Genomic DNA, 23,787 nt, shown 5'->3' with positions numbered 1-23,787 from the left:
GATCCAGTCAGTCCCTTCTATTTTTTATTCTCTATTTTTATTGTTTATTCTATTACAGTTGTCCCATATAATGTTACCTTTAAGAGATATAACATTAATAATATATCATAAGTAGTGAATAATGTCCTTAGAAAATCCATGTGTCATTAGATTGTAATGAAAAAAGTATCATTAGATTGTATTGAAACCACCACAGACTATATATATATATATATATATATATATATGTATAGACTATGACTATGTATGTGTGTATGACTATGTGTATATATATATATATATATATATATATATATATATATATATATATATATATATATATATATATATATATATATACACACACACATCAGAAGCCTATTATGGTGGGAACTGGGCATGAGGGATGAAAGAGAATTCCCAATTTTCTTTTCTTTTTTCCCCTATTTTCTTATTTTAATCATTGTTCAAGTACAGTTTTCTCCCTTTTACTCCTATGCCAGCCCACCCACCCAACCCTTCCCACTTCCGTCCCATTACCACCCTCCCCCTAGTTTTTGTCCATGTGTCCTTTAAATTTGAGGCAGTGAAAGACAAATACCATATGATCTCACCTTTAACAGGAACCTAAACAACAAAACAAAGAATCAAGCAAAATATAACCAAAGACCCTTCTATTATACTTTTTCATGGGTGCAATATTTCTGTTTAATGCCTGCTGCTTGGAATACTTGAGAGTTATAAAGTTTGTAGTTCTGAGTTTCTGTTGGCGGTCTCGTTGTCTTGTTGTCATGAACACCGACCTGCATGCAGGTCCTGGCTGTGCGCATCCAGCATGATGTCCAATCTGTCCAAATAAAATTATGAGTGAATGAAGGCTTTGGCTCCACGTTCTTAGTAGATTAAAAATATTCTGGATTTATCTTAATCATAGAAATAAATTTACAAGATTTTGATAAAAATACAATTGTCTTCTTTCGCATGGTTCATCAAATTATAAATTAATTTTGTTTCTTCTGAATTTAAATCTAAATATTTTCCTCTATAGTAGCTGCTGAGTAAAAATATTCTAGTATTTTGTTTTATTGTTCTATTGTTGAAAGTAAATAGGGTAAAAAACAGTTCTGATTGGATGATGCTGTTATAAAGTGACACAGTAACTCTAAATATAATTGAGATTTCATATGTATTTTCACCTCTTCTATAATAATCACCATTTATTTTGCTCATTTCAGAAACATTTTCACTATCATAATCTATAAAGCATTTTCTGAAGTATTTTAACGAAGCTAAACATTCAGGAAATAGGTGAAGGTAGGGATTTTTGCCTATCAATTAATTAGGTTGACTATTAATTAAAACACGGACATTGATATTTCACTCATTTTATCATAAAAGTTTAAATAATAACTATATTTAACTCATTTTATCATAAAAGTATAAATGTATAAATATATTTTACTCATTTTATAATAAAAGTATAAATATATAAATATAGTGATTATTTTCACAAAATGTAATGTAATAGTAAATAATAAGGAATAGTACTATATAAATAATAGTAATGTGTTCTTTTGGATGCATTTATTTGTGACAGGCACTTTCTAAGTACTCTGTATGTTTATTTAATCCTTACAACAACCATATGCTGTGATTATGCTCATTTTTTAGATGAGGAGATACAGATAAAATTCACCTAAGAAAATACAGGTAGTTAGTGAGGGAGCCAGTATGTATATACTCATTTTTACATGAAATATTGCATGATGTCAAAATAAATAAAATAAAATAAGCAGAAATAATCTGCTAGTAATCAGATGAAAAGAGCAGGCCCAGGTGCACACGGCATCTGGCTTGCTTCCCAAACCAAAGCCCACACCACCTGGCGCTTGAGAGCAATTTTTCCTGATAAAAATGTGACATTACTGCATGTCTACATATAAACCAATAGCCACATGTCATAGTTTATGTATTTACTGTTAAGCGTATATAATAAATGCAATCACTTTTGCATTTACTTATTTTAGTAATGTGAATGCTACATCTTTGGCCTTGGAAAAACATACCCAACTGGTAGGAATTGTGAATTTGGATTCTCCCTGTCTGCATGGAAATTTTGACATTCACTGGCTAAGGGAAGTAATGATAATACTTAGCCTTCCTGAGACTGCTTAGCTGTAAAACGTAGAGATTAGCCCCTTCCTCAAATATTTGTGTTATTTGTATGGGAAGACCCTAGAATTTTTCTAAGGTTGTAGTTACTGATGACAACAGCTATTTTAATACGTTTTCAGTCAGTTAGTAAATATTAACAATTATTAATGTTCAGTTTCAACATAGCATTAATGTTATATTTACTATGTTCCACTTATTTCAAAATTTCACTGTGTAATAGGTTCTATTCTTCAGATTATGTGCTTAGTTGTGTGACCCCTCACATGACCCACATATGTCAGAAATACCAGTGCACGCACAGGATCCCTTACCAAATTCAGAGCTTAGCTGCAGCTGACCATATTGAATTTGAGAGAGAAAATGTTAGCTACTTGGGATGTTTACATTATTATTGGTTATTTTAATTCCCATCTTATTAAATAACATTTTCCTTTTTCTAAAGTTATTTAGATCTATCAAGCTGTATTCCATGTAATGCAGATTTTCTAAATGTTTTGGATGACAAAATCATAAAAAAAACAAAATGTATGATAATCTTAAAAATTAATTCTTTTGAGATAGGAATATATTGTATGAAATAATCTTATAAAGTTGACTATACTCTAAGATGTAGACTACAGGGTAATTATATTGGATAAATATACCAGCTCATTTAGTTTAAATAGGTGACTAATGAGACAAACTCATAGGTTGAATTTCATTAAAGGTCAATCAGCTTTGCTTTGATCCAAGCAAACAGGCTGCATTCCAAACAGCATCTAGCTTCATCACAAATGAATGAAAATAATCATCACAAGAAATTATAAGACACTGAAGCATTTAGTCAAAATGCAACATCACAGCTAAGTAACGTCTTTTGAATCACAAATCAATACCATTAAAACAATACCATATATATATATTTACAAGTAAAGAGTAATAAATACATTTCAATTTCTTTTTTTAGTAGGATGCTCATAAAAGATGTACTCTGTAGTGTGATTTCACTAATAGATGCAGCACTCTTTATTATACATGATATGAAATGTAAACAACCCAGCCTTATAACCAAAGTCCACTCTGAACTGACATTCTACATTTCAGTCTCCTCTCACATTTTTCTATTATGTTCCCTTTATGACCATCCTTAAACAGGTGATATTTTTTGTGGCTTTACTTTTTCTTTGTCATTTTGTTTTGTCACTCTCCTTCCCTGCTCATACTATTTATTTTTTAATGTGTAGGCAATAAAATGATCATTAGTGACTACACCCTATTTATTCTAAAATTTATAGAATAATTATGTTAGATGAATATACAGACTCATTTAATTTAAATACTGTGTACACATGTATTATATATTTGATATCACTGGAGTGGTATTAAACTGTAGTCTAGTTTATATGTTTCTAGAAGTGGCCAGAGATTTTAGTATTAATTATTTGTTTGACATTCTAAGCATAGTAAAAATAATCACATTGTTTAAGAAAGTAATCAATGTCTTCCAACATCAACCTCTTTGCTTAAGGGTTAGTATTTATCCTCTACCATGGCTAATAAAATTAACTTTACCTTAAGATGAGACTAAACAGTTTGTATATACACAGTTTCTAAATATGCCTGATAATTTTTGCTAATTTGACATCTACCATAAGACTAATACTACAGTCCCTTGTAATTTACATGTTGACAATAAGAGCTGAATTATTTTAAATATCATTCATTAAATAGAGTAGATGGATAAAACATTAATTTACATGACTATGTAAAACACAGCTAGCTGATTTACAAAATAATTCTGTTGATGAACTTTGTTCAGGTTGGATAATATTAAACAACAGAATTTTCCTCAGTGCACTCATTGCAATAGAGTGAATTTATAAAGCATCCCGTGATGCTTATTAAGAAATAAGAAATTTTCCATCCTGACCATGTTCAAGCATAAGAATATGTCTGCTACGTAATGGGTGAATCATAATGCAATTTTATGGCTCAGAAGAAAATAAGAAAAACATTTTTTTAATGGAAGGCACTATTTTCTCATTCATTAAAATGAAAAAAAGGAACCAATAAATTATCTTTATGTTAATTCTCTGAAATTGGATTACAAAAAGTTAAAATATGTACTACCATTCTTACTTTATTTTATATATCTTTGTATCTTATATTTAGAAAATCAGAATTTTTGTGCAGGCCAAAGGCATAGGCTTTGTAGCAACATTACCTAGATTAAAATCATTATTTGGTTATGCAATTTTACAATGTCCTTGGATCTCAGACTTCTCAACGGTGATGTGTAGACAATAATAAAACAAATGTCATTTGGTTTGTGTTAATTAACAGATGCAAGAAAGGAGACTTGGTTTGGGGTGTTGAACACACAATAAAATATGCAGATGATGTATTATGGAATTGTACATCTGAAACCTATATATTTTTATTAACAAACTTACACCAAAAATTTCAATAAAAAAGAATGTAAGGGGAGCAGATTATAAGGTTGTTTGGAAACATATATTGAAATAGGAGCACTCTTTCATGACTAAGGGTTCAAAGTTGTATTAGTCTGCTGTTGCCAAAACAACCACATAATCTTAGTGGCATTCCATCATAAATATTTATTTCTCACTTTGAGATTTGGCCTTTATAGTCTGGAACCGGCTGGGCTTCCTCTAAGCCATGGGTTGAATCCAGATTCTCAACTTGTGTCTTTCATCTTCTTTGGACAAATAATTATTTAAGGCATCATTTTCTCATGGCTAAAGATATAAGTTCAAAAGACCAGGCCACAGTACACCCATATTTTAAGCCTTCACTCTCATCATGTTTAATAATACCCCAATGGCTAAAACAAGTCAAGTAGCCAAGCTCAATGTCCTAAGTATCTGAAAGGAAAAGAAGTATATTATTTGCCTATGACATGATGGTTACCTAGAAAACAATATATAGACAAAATATTAGAAAAGTTAAGTGGCAGTAGCAAGGTGGTTAGATACAAGCTGAGACTGGGTCCAACCTAAATGCCAGGGTCAGAACTGTTCCAGCATAGAGACCAGACTGGGTCAGTTTGGACTGGGTCAGATTTAGACACCAGACCAGGTCTGGGTCACGTTACAACTGATATAGAAGCAGACTAGATCAGGTTCGGACTGTGTCTGATTTAAGATATATTGGGTCCAGTGTGAGGCCTCAAGTGAATAGTCCTTTTGTGTAAAGGATGAATGAACAGTTTACCTTACCAAAGACAATCTAGAATTAGAGTGGTCATAGTGGACAACATTTAAAGCAGATAAGCTTATTTATTTATGAGATGCTCTAGAGAAAAGGGCTCATGGCCAAGCGCCCACCATGAAGAACATAGGAAAAATTCTATGTCCCCAGCTATGGGTTCTGGTAATGAGGAACATCCCACTTCCTGTGGAACCTACAGACCAGATCTTGGGAAAACTGGCAGAATAGAGTCATGAGTGAGTGAGGATTCTTACCCCAGTCAGCTCTTCCAGATCTCCATCAGTGGTGCCTAGTTAAAACACAGAAAAATAAAATTTCACATGGTCTCTTCCTTTCCAAATTCAGGTTGGTAAGCAAAAAAAAAAAAATATATATATATATATTATATATTTATATATTATATATATATATTTTAAAATATATATATTTTATAATATATATATATTAAGAATTAAATCTTTATTAAATCTTTGATGAAGGACTTGTGTATTTTTCTTTGACAACTATTGTCTTGTTGGCAACATCAGTTGGGGGCCCCCCAAATATTACCAGACAGAAATGTGGGTTCCACTCCATTTTCAGGTTGATGTGGCCAGACAGAAATATCTAATTACTATTATTATTTTATTGTTGTCTGCTTTAACTTGGTAAGATAACGTCTTCTTGTTTCCTTTCCAACAATATTTCTGTTTTCATAAATATTCTATAGGTCCTTTAACAAAATTAATATGCTTCAGTTGTTGGTGTTATATTTCAAGTGTAAAAATTTGATCAGAATTTTCATTCAGAATCACCCTTTCTTTATTCTTACAGATTTTCTGTTTGCTTATTCTACCAGGGACAGAGAAATAGGTTAGTATCTTCCATTATCATTACTAATTTGATTGTTTTCCCTTTTATTATTCACCCATTTTGCTTTACATATTTTGAGTTTATATTATTAGTTAATATACATTTGATACTTTCACATATGTCAGTCAATTACCCTGGTATCATTTTGAGATATGTTCTTATAGTAACAGTGTTCCCTTACATCCTATTTGTCTAACAATAATGTAGCAACATGAGCTTCTGATCAAGGTAGAGGCATAGGTAGACACACTTTGCTTACTGGCACAACCATAAGAAGGATTACAACTAATTGCAAAACCAAATACACTCAGAACTGCCAGAAATTTTAGGAAGTCTGACAACCAAGGATTTAAAGAAGACATATTCATCCAGACAGAAAGGAGGAGCAGAGATGGGGAGCCAGGGCAGAGAGGACATGGTGTGGCCGTGGTGAGGCTGAGGTGATGAGACAGTGGCAGCCAGCAGAATGGGCAGTCTCACATTAGAGATACCTGGGGAGTGAGTTCCAGGACAGACTGTGTGTCATCAAGGGAATAAAGAGTTATAACTTCTGGCTGTAAAAACTAGTGGGGGTTGGGGTGGTGGAAGAAACTGTCAGTCTCTCAGGAGAGTCTGTTTAAAGGATCTGCATGGTCCTAGATCATACACACACACACCCACTTTGGAAACTACCACCAGGTCAACAGCTAGAGGGGAGCCAGTAACATAAGGGACTGGGAGCAGGGCTAGTGCCAAACAAGTCCCCAGGAGTCAGGCAGTGGCATTGCCCTTTCTCTGATCCTTTCCCCCACATACAAAGCCACAAAGCTTTGAAGCGGGTTGTCCTGCCCTGTCAGTTACCTAGACAGGTGTGCCCAGACAGAGAGTCAAAGCAGCTTTATCTAATAAACACAGACAAACTCGGGGAGGCTGCCAAATTAAGGAGACAAATATATGGCTCAAGTGAAAAAAACAGAACAAAACTCCAGTAAAAGGACTCAGCAAAATGGAGATAGCTGACCTATTAGATGCAGAGTTTAAAACAGTGGTGATAAAGATACTTAGAGATTTCATTGAGTATGGCAAAAGTATAAGGGGAGAAATGAAGGCTGTACTAGGTGAAAAAAAGAAATATCTACAGGGAACCAACAGTGAAAGGAAGGAAGCAAGGATTCAAATCAATGATTTGGAACATAAGGAAGAAGTAAATATTCAATCAGAACAGAAAGAAGAAATAAGAATTCAAATAAATGAGAATAGGCTTAGGAACTTCTGGGGCAACTTTAAATTTACCAACATCTGAATCACAGGAGTGCCAGAAGGAGAAGGTGAGACATTTAAAACTTATTTGAAAAAATAATGAAAGAAAACTTCCTTTATTTGCCAAAGGAAATAGATATCTAAGTCCAGGAAGCACAGAGAATCCCAAACAAGTCTGACCCAAAAAGGACCACACTGAGACACATAATAATTAAAATACCAAAGGTGAGAGATAAAGAATCTCAAAAACAGCAAGAGAAAAGCAGAAAGTTACCTACAAAGAAGGTCTCATAAGACTATCAGCCTATTTCTCAAAAGAAACTTTGCAGGCAAGAAGGAACTAGCAAGAAGTATTTTTGTTTACAGTTCTTTTGAATAAATTTTATATGCAATGAAATATACAAATTTAAAGTATACAAATTATTTTAATAACAATCATTTACTTATTTATTTTTATACTGGTAGATAGTTGGGTTCTTTTTAGTTTAGCGTTTTATAAGTAAACCATTATAAAGGTCACTGTACAAATCTCTTTGTGGTCATCTCTCCTCATTTCTCTTGGACAAGTACCTGTACTTGGAATCTCTGGCTTAGAATATATGTATGTTAAAATTTATTTTTTAAATAGGATTGTGTAGACTCAAATAATTAGACCTTTGTACCTCACTCTTTCTCCTGTATAAGCACATGTATAAACACATAACACATATGTTCAAACAGACCTACAGACACAGGTTTTATAATGCATTGCTATCAACAAGACTTTCAAATGGAATGGTGTAATCCACCACAATTTTCTGTCTTTCCTGGAACTAAACATTATTGTGACTCACAAATATTAAATTTTATTTTAGGTCCCCTATTATCATGTTTATAACCTGATCTTATGTTTTCCTCTAGAGTAGAATAATACTGCTTTTTGAAAACTAAACTACTTTATTTGATATTTGTATATATCTTAGAAGTATAATGCTTTGATTTTTCATCATTTAAACATATTGATTTTTCTAATGATTTCCTGTCATCTCCCATTTCAGTTTCTAAACCACTCTTTCCTCCCTTATGACTTTCATTCTTACAGTGATTAATATGTCCATTATTAAAGATAGGGAGAGAAAACTTCTTCCCAGTAAGCATATTTTCTTTCAATATTGAATGTATTATTACTTTGAAGATTTCAGAGAGTATATATTAATAATTTATTTTTAGACAATCAACACCCAAAATGATTTGAGGTGGTCAAGACAAATAATTGTAACATGAAACAGGATTATTAATGATAAAAAACCCAACTAAAACAATAAGAAAGTACAAAGGAATGACTGCTATCAGCAATCTAGATCTTACTTTGTTATTAATTGTCTCTGGAGATTAAAGCAGAACTGGAGAGTATGAAGGTAATGTACCTAGTTAACAACAACAACAACAACAACAACAACAACAACAAACTGTCTACTAACAATGTCTTATTCATGGTGTAAGTGTTTGCTGTGCAGATATTAGGTGCGGGGTAAAGTGCCATGATGGTTTCATGCTTGGGATCTCAAGTGCAAATAGAATGATGTTCTTACTCAGTTCTCAATAGTTTTCAGTCAGACTTTGCCCTAAAGAGATTTAGCTCAGGGGTGAGCAATAAAGAGGGATATATACTGAGATAATAGGTTTCTTATAAAATTTGTTAGTGCCTCATCAATCACGTGGAGGGAATAAGAAACAACTTGAAAATACTCATAAAACTTACAAGTAACTGAAATCCTCATTAAAGATCACACTCTGTATTGGTAGATCCTCTTCCTTTAGCTTCAGAGCATCTTGATAGACCTGCTGAGAAATTTTTGCTACCATAAATGCAGTTGAACATTTGTTTTGTCATTGGGAAGAAGGTATTTGGGAATGCTGAAGTATGTACAGAATAATACTTCTTCAAGACAGAGCTTTGCATGGACAAAGTTTTATGAACTGCTGCTCCTGAGAAAAACAATCAATGGATTCATCTATATCTATATCTTAAAGTACTCCTGGTGATAGGTAGTACATATGTACATGTTTATCTAAAATAGGTTTTCTGAATTTAACAACTTGTGGGACATATCACAGAAAAAATATACTACTGTATTTTTTCAGACTATAAGACTCACTTTCCCCACTAAATTTGGGAGGAAAAGAGGGGTGGATCTTATAGTCCAAATGTAGCTTACCTAGTTTGTTGTGAGGGGTGGTGGTGGTGGAGTAGGGTCACAGGTCATCAAATATTTACCACATTTTTTGCCTCAAATTTTTTTTCCTATTTTCCTCCTCTAAAACCTAGGTGCATCTTATGGTCCGGTGCACCTTACAGTCCAAAAAATCATCACCAAAAGAATAAGCAAATTCAGCTAATTCAAGCAAAAACATTTAACTAATATTGTCACAGAATTTTGGAGTGAGGGTGGAAAAATGAACTTCAATTCTTCAATTCTTTAGTAACTAGCAAACATAGATGAACAATTCTAGATATATGAGTATTTGAAAGAAAAAAGCCAAAATTCGAATGAGAACCAACCCCCTCAAAAAAGGCATACAATATAGCACGGACATTGCACTCTCTTTTCCATTATCAGGATACAGTAGGGTCTAATAAATATTAGTTCCTTCTATTCTCTCATTACTTGCAATTCATCACAGAAAAGCTTGGGCACAGACGTTCTCTCCCCAAAATATTGCAAATGTAAAATCTCAGATAGACCTAGTGTAAATCCATATTGTTAAATAAAACCTATTCATCACTGCCCACATCCCGCATCCCCTACGGTAATGGCATTCAGTGAATATGTGAACAGAGACAGCACCCAGTGTATATTCAGCACTTTGCCTGTAGGTGATCTGATTTAAAACTCCATGTGTGGGAAGTTATATCACCTACAAAAGGGAAAAAGTAGAGTAGAAAGAAAACAATCCTTTATTCATGTCTAGTTTTCTATAAAGTAATTTTATACTAATGTGGTACTTCAATAGAAATATAAGAAAAGCAGGGGTAATTTAGATGAGAATGGAGTTTCCAAGTAGCCCTAAGTGATTTCTTGATGACAATTTAATATGACTTTGTACAAACAAGACATTTCAAAATTATGTTTCTAGAAGTTGAATCCAACTTCTGGTAAAATTGTAAAATAACTTAACCGAATTACTCCTTGACAAAGCACTACATTGTAAAAGGTTTGTAGAAGTGGGTGGGAAAATGGAAATACATAATTTACATAACCAGAATATCATATTGTAATGTAGTCTGAAATAAATAGGCTGTCTCAGAATTTTTAAAGCTAATCCTAAAAGTATTAACTCATAACTCTATAAATATCAGCTTTAAAATATTAGCTACAATAAGATCAGAGGTATAAATAACAAGATGTAAATAACTAAAATGTTTACTGTTATATGACTTTCAACAAGATATTTCAAAATCAGAAATAGCACTATAATTGGAGAAATAATTTCAGTTTTCTTAATCTATTTATGTATATAAACTCCACTACCTATAGATACTGAGTTATAAAATAAAGGAATCAAACTGGAGTGTCAGTGATCCCTAACATACCAATCTTTCAACCTCTCTCTCTTGTTTATTAGCTAAGAAGTTCTCATGTTGTTTCTTGAGTTATTCAAGTATTTTCCTAAGGTTCCATTTTCCTTACTTAATATCATATTGACAATGCAATTACATGGCAATTTATAAGGGAAAAAAGCAAAGCAGGAAAAATGATCATGATTTCAAGACATAAATATGGATATTCATGGGTAGATATATAATTATACATAATTGCAAATTACAATATATATTGAAGTGAATCTCACAATTTACTATCATCCCCTTTTATTTGATATTGCCATTGCTATCTAATGAACCAAAAGTGACTTTACTGTAGTTCTATTCACAAAGTTATGAAATAATTTTCAGAAACTGAGTGTAACTTGGATATACATCTTTATTATTTGTGACTAAGAAACATACTAATATTTTCACATCTTATAAATTTGTTTTTGTTAGTAACTGTTGTAGACACTTTGCAGTCAATGCAAATAAAACCATCATGATTTCAAATAAAGCTTTGGTTCTATAATTCCTGATTTGTATCACAATATATACATACATGCAAATATTTATGTTAAGCATGTAAATAAATACACAATTATATATGTATATACATACTAACATAACTATTTACATTTGTGTGTATTTAAAAATAACTGACTCTATAAACACACATATGAATGCATATACAACAGTAAAACATTATTAAATAGTTTAAGTCAATCAAATGAGGTGGCAAGAAGAAAAGAGTGGCAGCTACTGTTATCTGTAACAATGATAACATTACTACTTACAATAATTTATAAGTAAAATCATTTATTAATAAATATTATCAACAATATGATACATTTTAATCAGTTTATTAAATGGTTCCTCATGCATATCATCAGTTTCCTAGGAACCAATCATTAACATGTTAAAAATGTATCTGTTGAACAGAAATATTAAATAGTTATTTAGGCATAGTTGAGACATACTTAATATAGTCTAAATATTGTCCTCATATAACAAGGTTTACTAAATGAATGAACAGATTAACAGAAAAAAATAACTACCTTCCATACAGATGGTATAATTTTAAAAGCAAACTTAATATTCTTTAAAATTCCATGAATTTAAATATATTGTTACTGTTTGCATTAGCATGTGTTTCTAGTAAGTACTAACATCTACACAAAAATCACTTATTTGTTCTACAGTCAGTTTCGTAGAAGAGGGTGGAGGGCCATCATTCTGTGGGCTAGAATTTATGTCAATGTCATATCTCAAGTAATCACCTTTCCACCTCTCAAATGTAGTATGCACTATTTAATATGTATTTTCTATATCATTTTCCCAGTATGTGATAGTTAAACTTTAATGGCATATACAATGAAACCTATGATTGCGCATCACCTTCTACCTTCTGTTTGGATAAACAGGTGACCAACAGCCAGACATTGTCTCCCTCAGGACCCCTGCTCCTGCTATCAATGCACCATTTAATTGTGATAAAATGCACTTCATAAAATACATATCTTTAAAATAATAAAAATATTGAAATGCATATTATATATAAATTTAATTTTACATGGTATATAAGAACATATTAATATACACAGTATCTGGCAGAAATAACACCTGTGTGAGGGTGGTTGGTAGGGTAATAATAAGGGTATAAAAATTTATAGTGTTAATTTGAATATTTCCCCTAAAATGTCATAGGGTGTGCTTGAGTGTGATATCATTGTTACAGAATTACATGCTTATGCTTTTGTAATAAAAAGGTGTGTTATTTGTGTCTGACCCTATATATCAATCACCACAATTGTACAAAGTCCTTATTTCAAATGCGAGAAACATGAGTGTCCATAAGGAAAATAAGGAAAGTATCACCATTAAAAGTCCCTCTATTTCAGTTACTTACAAATATTTGTTAAGTGAATAAATAAATAAATGCATGTTTAAAAATTCAGAAGAATATTCCCTATTAGATTTAAACCCCACTGGAGTTTAAAAGGAAACGTTTCTCTTTTTTAACTCAGTGAAGAACACTTGTTAACACTTGATAGGATTTTTGGAATAATCAAATTTGATTTAGAATTTTTAATCTGCTACTATTCAATATGTCTGTAAATTAATGACACTGAGTATTCAAAAGAAAAACAATTGAATCTACAAAACAAAATAACCAAACAGGCAGAGGAGAAATAGAATCATAGATACAGAGAATGTTTTGATGGTTGCTGTAAGGGAGCGGGGTTAGGGGATAGGCCAGAAAGGTGAAGGGATTAAGAAGTATAAGCTGGTAGTTTCAGAATAGTCATGGGGGTGTCAAATACAGCATAGGAAAATGAGTAGCCAAAGAAAACATATACATGCCCTATGGACACAGACAACAGTGTGGGGATTGCCTGAGCGAGGGGGGTGGTGCTGGGTGGAGGGGGGCAAAGGGGGAAAATTGGGACAACTGTAATAGCATAATCAATAAAATATGATTTAAAAATATTTGAATAAAAAATATACTTTTAATATATAGAAGTAACAAAATTCACAATACCTGGCATAATTCCCTAAAAGAAATACTGACATGTAATGAATGACCAATAAATATTTGTTAATTCTAACCATTCCCTTTACAAGTTATACATTTGTGTCACTGGTAATGCTATTTTAAAAAGGTTTTGTCATTTCTCTTTGAAATTATTATTAGAACTATATTCTCCAGATTTGATTTCTTTGATTACATGACTATTTACAGAATGCAAAAATAGTTTACTACTATCATATAGTGTCATGAGAAATTCTTATCTGGAAGTATAATTTGTTGTGTTTTATATGTCAAAATCATTAAGGCAAGTTGACCAGATTTGAGATAAGTTATTGAATTTTCTACAAAATTTTACAAATATTTGGAGGCATATTGCAATGGGATGCAGAATATAAATCCCCTAAAAATAGGAAAACCGCCCCCACAGCAGTTGATTGGAGGAAGGGGGAGTGGATGATACGGCATTTAAGATACACTACTTAACAAAGGCAAGTTAATAACCATGCTTTCCTGAAAGGATGAGGGCTGCAGCCCAGGGTGAGTTGTATATGTAACTGAAAACATTCAGGGACTTATGACATAGCCCGGGAGTTTATACAGAGCCTGCGTGAGAGGCAGGGGCATATGCTCATCCCAGAAGTTGCTGGGAACTTTTGCCCTGACTAAAGATGGCAGCCAAGAGAAGGTGAAAGATAATAACATGTCATAGGAGGGGCTGGTTATGAGCTCATGCAAGAAGTTCCAGGTGAGCATTTAAATGAGGGCAGGCTGAAAGAGAAATGGGTGCACCACAAGGTCTGGAGTATAAGAAAGGGGGTCCACTGGAGAGGAGAACAAAAGCCACACAGTCTGGAGTAAGAGAAGGGAAGAATCCATGCTGTTTGGAATAAAAAAAGAGAAGACGGCTGCAGAGCTAGCTGAAGGAGCTGCAGGGCACCTGCCTAGCCACCCTGATTCATGAGGGATGCTTGGAGTTGAACTGCACCCTGGATGCTGAGCCGCAGACTTCTGCTTTTCTGAAAGACAGTACCTCTGATTGACATATTCTGAAACTGGCCTGGTTTGGCAAAGGGAGGCAGGACTTAATGTTCTTGGGTGGTTTTAGAGGGAGCAGGACTTCACTGCAGAAATCTGCCATTATTCTAAATGTGTATAACCTTTAAACAAACAATCCTTTTCCTTTTTCATCAAGCTCTTGCTTGCATTAGGAGTCACACTTCTTGGCAGTGGCCAATTGAAACCCACAATTGTTCCAGAACAGCAGTGGTGGGGTTCTGTAACAATATGGCATAATAGATTTAATTATAATATATACATAATTTGAAAAGTGGATGCCCTAATTTCATATTGGAATAATAGCAATGACATCAATGGAGATAAAGTTCTATGACAGGATGAATATAAATACAAAAAAATAAATACAAACACAAAAAATTGAATGTCCATTTGACAAATTCACCCATCATTCTGTACTTCAGAAAATTGTCTTGAAGTCTTAGTTAATTAAGCCAATAATATATACCATGTTTTATATATAGGCACATTTAACATTCAAAATGAAGATTTCATTATAAAATTTAAAAAGTAAATATAGTGTTCCTACACTAGAAGTAATTGATAGATATTTAAATTTATTGGACAGTGTTGACTATCTTAGGAGAAAAACCAGTGAGACTCTAAATACTAATGACTAGTTGATTCAACATCTGAGCAATATTTATGTTCTATTTATTTTTCTAAATTAGAGAAGAATGACAGAGAAAAATAGAGTGATATTTACAAGTCCTTTAAAAAAGGTCATGTTTACTAAGATTTGTTAGTTATATTTTTATGATTTATTATAAAAATATAAGGCAAGCTTTTAAAATGTCAAAATCTGAAGCTTCTTTAAAACCACAGTAACCCTTTTCCTGTCCATCATCTAACTTTGCCCCTGGGTATGTCAAATAGATAAAAGTTTGCTTCTATTTTTTATCAGAAACTTCTGATAAACTTGAATTTTTCTGCAATTTATTATTTTATAACTTTAATCTTTATGGTAGAAAACTAAGAATATCTCTACAGCAAACAGAAAAAGAAAATTTGATTCAAAGGATTCTGATTTTTTAATCATTTTGCCTATTGAATGTAACGATGGAAAAGACAATTAAATGTAATCATTTAAAAGGTGACTAAACTCAGTGTCCATTTATGTCAAGGTCATTGTGTCTGTTTCAAATACATAGCCTCACTCTGGGTGAAAAAGACCTTGAGAAAAATAATTACACCTGTGAGATGAATCTAGGGAGAATCAACCCTGGGCTAATCCACTGAACAACATGATTTTAGATATAAATTGCATTAGTTGACCAAGAATCCCTTCAAATATATTTGCCAGAATCAGAATTAATTAGAATTGTATAAAAAGCTTGAAATAAAAAATACTGCAGACTTAGTTTGTACCACTGATGTGATATCATAAAGAAGATGATAGTAACTCTCCCTTTGGGAGTAGATACATGTCAATTCTACCTTTGTGAAATACGTGCTTGGATGAGCTATTCTTTTCTTAGTGCATTTTATTACTTTGGCCTAAGTAAATACCCCTAACATTTACTATTGACATAATTATTCCTTTACTAGTCCTTCTCTGTTTACATATCCTTCTTAGGCAAAGTTTCCATTCTTTTATAGGCTTTTTATAACCAAAACTTTACCACTGGAACTTTTTTTACCTGTAGGTAGCACATTTTCTCCAAAAAACAAAATTCTACATGATCTCTCTCTGATATCTGTAATTTAATGCAATTAACTGCTATGAATATGACTATTTTTAATATTTGTTTTGCTTTTTAATTAAATTCACTTTTTTTCAATTGTGGGCATCTATAAATTGTCATTGTTTCATGCCCTCTGCTGTCCTGACATTAACTCTAAGTAGAATAGATGAAACTATTTATTTCACATTTGAACATTAATTATTTTGGTAGAAAAAGCACAATTTATACTATAATTATCCTGAAAAGTCTTTATTTCAGTAATTAAAAATATATATATTATTGTATTTACTCACTCAAGCTTCAAAGCAAGTCCATTATATATCTGTATATCTATGTATCTATCTGGTCTGTCAGATATATGGTCTGTCCAGAAGGTATTCAGCCATATAATATGAAAAATAGAGACATTTATTGAAGAAGATATAGGAAACAATGTGCATAGGACACTGATGCCTCTGTCACCTCAGTCGCCTTCAAAGTAGGCACCTTGGGACCTCACACAGTTCTCCCAATCACCATCGGCTGCCCCATTGTATTTTCCTAAATCGCATTGATGACCTGAAATCTCTTCCCTTTCAAAGGTGATTTTAGTTTTGGGAAAGCCAAAAGTCACAGAGCACCAACTCTGGGCTGTAAAGAGGTTGACTCACCTGGGTGATGTGATGTTTCTTCAAAAAATTCTTCATAAGACATGACACATGAGTGGGTGTGCTGTCATGATGAAGCTGCCAATCACCAGTTGTCCATAGCTATGGCTTTCTGAATCACCTGAAGGAATCTTCTAGCTTAACACAAAATTTGATGCAGATACATTGCTCTACTTGTACAGTCATTTTTAATGCAATGGCCACACAGTACACATGCTCACTCAATTGCATCTACCACCCTCACTGACAAGTAGAGTTAAGACATCCATGTTCATGTAGGCACATTCCAGTCCATTCTCCTTGGTTGCCAGGTTACATCAATGCTTCATAAACCATTCTTGTTATATTAACAGTGGCCAGACTTTTTCAAGACAGGCCTCATATATGTTTACACATTTTTATTTTGCATATATTTTATTATCCATTTTTCTGTTGAGACAACTGAGATTCGGAAAGATTCCATGTATTTCTCAAGATAACACAGCTAGAAAATAAAAGAGCTGAAATTTGATCCGAGGAATACAGAGTTCCTGTTCTTAAGCACAATGTAATACATGTTTTTCCAGTTAAATAAAGAACCTATTTTGAGTAATTTCATAAAGCAAATGTACTATTTATAAATACCTACTAATAATGCAACAATATTATTTTATCAGACATCTTTGCAGTCAACTATGTATTTGAAAAATATTCCTTTGTTATTTTATATGTGCTCAATGACATAAAAATTACCATGAACAAAGAGGCTTAAAACAACACATTTGCTTTTTCACATTTTCATATGTCAGAAGTTCAGGAGCAACTATCTGGACCCTCCACTCAGGGTCTCACAGAGGTGCAGTCAAGGTTTTAGCTGGGTTACATGCTCATCTGGGTGCTCAAATAAGGAAGAATTGCCTCCAAGTTCCTACAGGTTGTGGCAGACTTTATTCTCTTGCAACTGTAGGACTGAAGTCTCCACATTTTTGCTGCCTGTGAGCTCCTCTATGCTGCTTCTGTTCTTTGCCATGTGGCCCTCTCCATAGGCAACTTACGACATTTGCTAGTTTAAGACCATCAAGTGTCACTACATTATGCCAAGACAGGGAGTCTTACAGGCTGTAAAGCAACAATGAGGTGACATCTCATCACATTCGCCATGTTGGCTAGAAGCAACTCACTGGTCCACCTCTACTCAAGAAATTACACAAATTCCTGGGTACCAGAAATTGGGAATTGACTGTGGGAGTTTTCTCAGGATCTGCGTATCACAATTATTAAGGTCAGTTCAAATATGAATACCAAGTCGTATGTCTGGTTTGAATTAGAGAAACTTGTGTATATTTACCTGCTTCCTTATGATAGCCTTTGAATCTAAGTAACTGCAAACTTTTCGACATTCTTCAGACCGGCCAACATTATAACTTTAAATGTTAGGGTATATCGTTGGTACAGGATTTATCAGACTTTGTCAATCTTGCTCCTCTAAGTCTTAAATACCCACCCACCAATTAATTTAATAAAGAAGACATTTCTTAATGAAGCTCTGTTTTCTCTCTCAGTTTTCCACGTGGCAGAGCTGAAGAAAATAATGATCACAGTTACTCCCTTATGTGTTGGAAACATGGGTCTGTAAGTGTGTATTTTAACTTTGATTACTTTATTTATGGTTGCTCAGTGATCGACCCACATATAATTGATCTGGGCAGCCCAACAGTGCTCAGCTTATGTATGCACTTGATTGAGATTTTAATGACTAACATCTAGTATATTGAGCATGGCTTGAAGAAAAAGGATGAATCTTGAAATTTCCCCGTATTGAGTTGGAACCATTTCATAATGCTACTTAAGTTACTTTTTATGTCACATATTTTTAACTGTCTTACCATCCACATGGATATGATCGCTTCAGAATGAACTTCCAGGTATATGTGTATATATTTTTTCTATTCATAACAGTTTAAGAGATTCTTACAAATAGAATTTAGAAAATTTGAAAGTATTAGCTCTCAAGATACTACTAATTAAAAATTAGGGAACAGTACTGGTTGGTGTGGCTCAGTGGATTGAGCCTGACCTGTGAACCAAAGGGTCACTGGTTCAATTCCAAGTCAGGGCACATGCCTGGGTTGCAGGCCAGATCCCCAGGAGGGAGTGTGAGAGAGGCAACCACACACTGATGTTTCTTTCCCTCTATTTCTCCCTCCCTTGCCCTCTCTCTAATAATAAATAAATAAAATATATTTTTTAAAATTAGGTAATGTATTCTATGTGGAAGTACACATACAACAAATTAAGAAGAAGAAATTCTGCCTTTAAGTAGATATATTTCTTTGACAAGGAAATTAGTTCAGATATATAAGAATATAGAATTCACAGTAGTTAAAAATGCTAATGTGCTTGTGCTGTGAACATACATTTTATGCTTAGTTTATTATTAAAGACAGCTTGGGGCAAAAGTTCTGCTCTGAAGAACAGAAAGGCCATTTCACTGACCGAGAAAACTCTGTGAATAAGCTGGTTTTGTGCATTCATATGCTCAGAAATAAGTTGGCATAATAGTTTTTAAAATAGGATACTACTTCCAGTATGTTAAAGACTATTTGATAATGATTCATACAGAGATAGATTTTATTTTACCAGATGCTTAGGGCCTAAAATTTTATCAGTTTGTCTTCAGTCTGATGACCTCAGTTTGTGATCTCAGTGCTATTTTCAATGGGAAAGGAAAAACCATCAGATCAATGTCATTTGTATTTCACCAAGAGTTCACTGATCTCATTAGATCTCCAAAGTAAGTCTAGAAAATAGGAAGGCATTCACTTACTTTCTAGTGTAAAAATAGAAAAAAAAATTGGAAGTGCCAGGAATTCAAAGATAGAATCCAGGTCCCACACATCCTACCCATGAAAGAGGAAGAAGAAAAGAAGGAGGAGAAGGAAAAAGAGGAGGAGAGGGGAATGAGGGAGATCAAAGTCCTATCAGATTAGGCCTCTACTCTCTGATCTAACTTAATTAACTATCACAGACTTTTTCTCCAGAAACAATCACATTCTTTTAAATCCCTGAGTTTGACAGCAGGGAACAGAACTACAGCAAGTCAAAATATCATTAAGCTCTCTGTTGATACCAATATTCAATTTAAAAAAAAAGATTGTTGCTACAAACCTTTGGTTAATTTGTACAATTCTGAAGAAGTTAACTTTGACAGTTTCCAGCAACTGTTCTCAGTTTTTATAGTGTCAAATTCTCAGTGGTCCTTACACTACCATTTTTGCTTATGAAATTCTATAATTTTAATGTGCTTGTAACATTTGAAAATCTGAAATTTTAGCTTCTCTCCAAAATGTGGAAGTGTAGCAATACCAAGCTTATAATGTCAAAAGGTCAAGGAAAACACAAAAATCATGAGTTGGGTCTTGTTCTATTTCATTGCATCCATTCTTTGTTACTCATATCTTTCCAGACCTTTCTTTGTTATTCTTATGGTCTCAGTAGAATTTGAACAAGCACCTACAGTAAATTAGTACTGGAATATATTTATAATATTAAAGTGACCTCACTTCTCTGGGAAAAAAAATCAAATTTCTCAGTGCATGCCATTCTCCCTTTCAAATATTGTTAGGGAATGTATTCAAATTTGTACCTAAATTAAAACAACATGTGTCATTTGAAAAAATTCATATTTTTAATGTAATTTAATCAATTAATTTATTTTTACTATTATTGAAAATATTAGGGAGACACTAACACTTAATAAGATTTTATAAGTTTCAAGTGCTGATTTCTTTAATACATGGTCTGTATATTACATTGTGTGTCCATCACACAATTACTTTCATCAAATAATTTAAATGTAAATATTTTAGATTTGTAGTGCCTCTGGTCAAAAATCACAAATCAGTTAAGCAAATAAGACAACATGATTTAAAACTAATGAAATATAATGAGTACATAACTTGATTTTTGATTTTTAAATACATATCATACATTAATTATCAGAACTGGATATAAATAATAAGATAAATATACTTACAGAGATAAGGTATGAATGTCATGCACTGTTGGTGAGAATGCAGGTTGGTTGGTGCAGCCACTGTGGAAAGCAATATGGAGTACGAGTGTGTATTCATAGTCACTGAAATTATCAAAATATAAATATAGGAGATTAGAAACAGAAAAGGCATTAATTCCTTTAAAAGGATTAATTGCATTAAAAGGATTAATTAAATGGGGTTAAGATTTGAAGAATGTACCAGAATTCAGGACAGAAAGAAAATAAGGTGGAAAATACCAGAGTTGAGGGGCCGTGGAAGGTCTATGTAATAGGATAAATGTACATTAAAGCAGAGTCCCCAAAAATATCAACAATGAAGAACAAATATTTAAAGAACTATTAAGAAATTTCAAGAATTGCTAAGAAACACTAATCCTCAGACTTAGCCACATAAGCAAATTAATAAAAATGATATCCCTAATCATAACCTAAGGAAGAATAAATAAAATAATTCTGCACCTACACACAACATATTTAAAGTGCAGAATACTAAGGCAAAAAGTAAAGGACCTAAAAAGATGTACGCACCTGTATACAAATTTTATGGACAGCTGAGTTCTTAATAGCAACATACTTGCCAAAAGTATGTAATAGAAATGAATTGCCTAGTTACTCCAATAAATTTGCTTAAGTGAAGAATAATTACAGAAACATGTCTAAGGCAATGATAAAATTCTGTGAGATTATGGCATAATGATGTTACACTCATATACAGTTGATGCCAATGTTTATTCCTACACCCTTTTGGAAATATCATATGTATAAATAGATATAAACAGATTAATTATTTTGGAAAAAAGACTACAACTCATTGTATTTTATTCCATGGAAAGAAAGGACATTCAACAATTAACTTAGTGTAAACCCAAACAATACATCAATTGTAGCATAGTTTAGTGAAATATTACTGCCAGTAATAATAAAAGCAATGAAGATAATTTTAACATACAAATGCTTGTGTGAGAGATGAAAATAAAAGTATCATAGCTGCTACATTAGAATTATTTAATAGTAGGCATACACCTGAGACCTCAGAGGAAACTGAATGCTTTCCAAACTAACTTTATATTATTCTATTTTATTTCTAATAGAATATCCATAGTACATGTTCCTCTGTGAATTACTTTTTTTTATTTTTTCAATAAATTCAGTTAATCATAATTACCATAACAAAAATGTTATTGAATAACAAAGAATGCATGAGATTGCATTAGTTTTCATTTAAGCATGGAATCAGTCAAAATGTCTTCTAGGAGGTATTTATAGCCTAAGAAAACAAAAGATGATCAAAATGTATGGATATATATCTTAAAAGGTATGCTTGTTTACAAAGCCTCAGAGGTTGATTCTACATAAATCTAGCAAATATAGAACACATGAAATGCTTTAGGAATAATTATGCAATTGTAATAGAAATCTCAAAACCATTTAGGAATGAGTAAGACCCATGTGGACCCCAGCCAACCCATGTCAATTTCAGAGGTCAAAGCAGGAGGCTTGTTGCATTGGTTTTTGGTGGCTGACTGCTGAAGCACTTTACTAAAAACATACCAGCTTAAAACAACATGAATGTCTTTTCTTACAGCTCTGTAGTTTTAAAAGTCTGAAGTGTGTCTCACTGAGCTAAAAATTCAGGGTATCTAGAGAGCTACATTACTTTCTGGAGGTTCTGGTGGGAAATTCATTCTCTTCTTTTTTTTCCAACTTCAAGAGGATGCAGAGGTTCTTTAGCTTATTAGGCCCCTTTTTCCACCTTGAAAACCAACAACCTTAAAGTTCTCACACCCTCATTCCTTTCATCCCTCTCCCACCTTTAAAGGCCCTTCTGATTACAATGGACCACTCACCTGATAACCTATTCAGGGGCTCTAAGGCTTAGAACTTGGGTAAATTTTATTCAGGGGGAGACTAAGGGTACTTTTTCTACCTACCACGCTTATCAGAGTAGTGTTAGGGTGCTACCACTGGAATGCAATAGCTCCTTGTTTTTCTGTCTTTCTACTCAGCACTCAAAATTCCAAAAGAGAAAGTAGCATTAGCCTAGGATGGTCATGATATCCACTATTGGGGTATGGGATGGGATTATCATTCCAATCAATTCTGTGATAAATGAATTTCTTGAAAGTAAATTGATGTTCTGCTACCAGAGGAATAAGAGGAAAGAACGAAAGAAGCTGTGAAATAATAAATGCCCAATATAATTAGTAAAAATTAAACTAATTGGCAAACCCCATATCGCACATGGAAACATATAATGTAGTTAATAGTATTGATATTTATTTTCCAAACTGTTTTCCTCAGTATGTCAGTAGAGGATATGACTACATATAAAGAAGAAAAACGTAGTTGTTTTATTATCATGCGATATCGAGAACTATTGTAAGCATTTCCTTTTTGATGTTTATTAAATAAATCAGAAAACTAAAGCACAGAGAAATAGTAATGTAACTTGAATGCAGTATTTTTCTTAATTCCAATGAAAGATCCAAGAGAATACATGCTATGGGAAAGAATAATTTACAGTGACTTCCAGAAAGTTACTGAAATCAGCCTATTGGTAGTATAAGAAAATTTTAAAAATTAATATTGTGCATTTAAGGTAAGACATTCTCTTCAAGACATTTAAATTCATGTGAACAAAAGCAGTGTCATGGATGGAATAGTTTCACTTAAAATATGACTATAGACAAAAATGATTACACTATTTAACTTCCTACTGTTTTGAAAGTTTAAAAAATATATATAACTATGTAAGAGCAACTGTTACCCTATTTAATTGATGCTGATATCTT

The 23,787-nt window shown here is 32.9% G+C and overlaps 1 long non-coding RNA gene across 1 annotated transcript in view; it reads right to left on the bottom strand.

Annotated features, from left to right (window-relative positions):
- Window positions 1-557: 557 nt before the first annotated feature.
- The window catches only part of LOC123808859, a 75,048-nt gene continuing 51,818 nt past the window's right edge, over window positions 558-23,787 (bottom strand). The window contains exons 5-8 of the long non-coding RNA XR_006783843.1: window positions 20,975-21,076; window positions 9,197-9,279; window positions 5,619-5,653; window positions 558-826 (exon numbers count right to left, since the gene is read on the bottom strand). This is a non-coding gene — a long non-coding RNA (uncharacterized LOC123808859). The remainder of the gene's footprint in view (window positions 827-5,618; window positions 5,654-9,196; window positions 9,280-20,974; window positions 21,077-23,787) is intronic.

The sequence above is a fragment of the Phyllostomus hastatus genome, unplaced genomic scaffold, assembly GCF_019186645.2.
Source record: "Phyllostomus hastatus isolate PE091 unplaced genomic scaffold, TTU_PhHast_1.1 phas_scaffold_501, whole genome shotgun sequence".
Lineage (NCBI taxonomy): Eukaryota > Metazoa > Chordata > Mammalia > Chiroptera > Phyllostomidae > Phyllostomus > Phyllostomus hastatus.
Note: the sequence above shows the minus strand (reverse complement) of the source record. Positions and strands in the feature narration are given on the sequence as shown.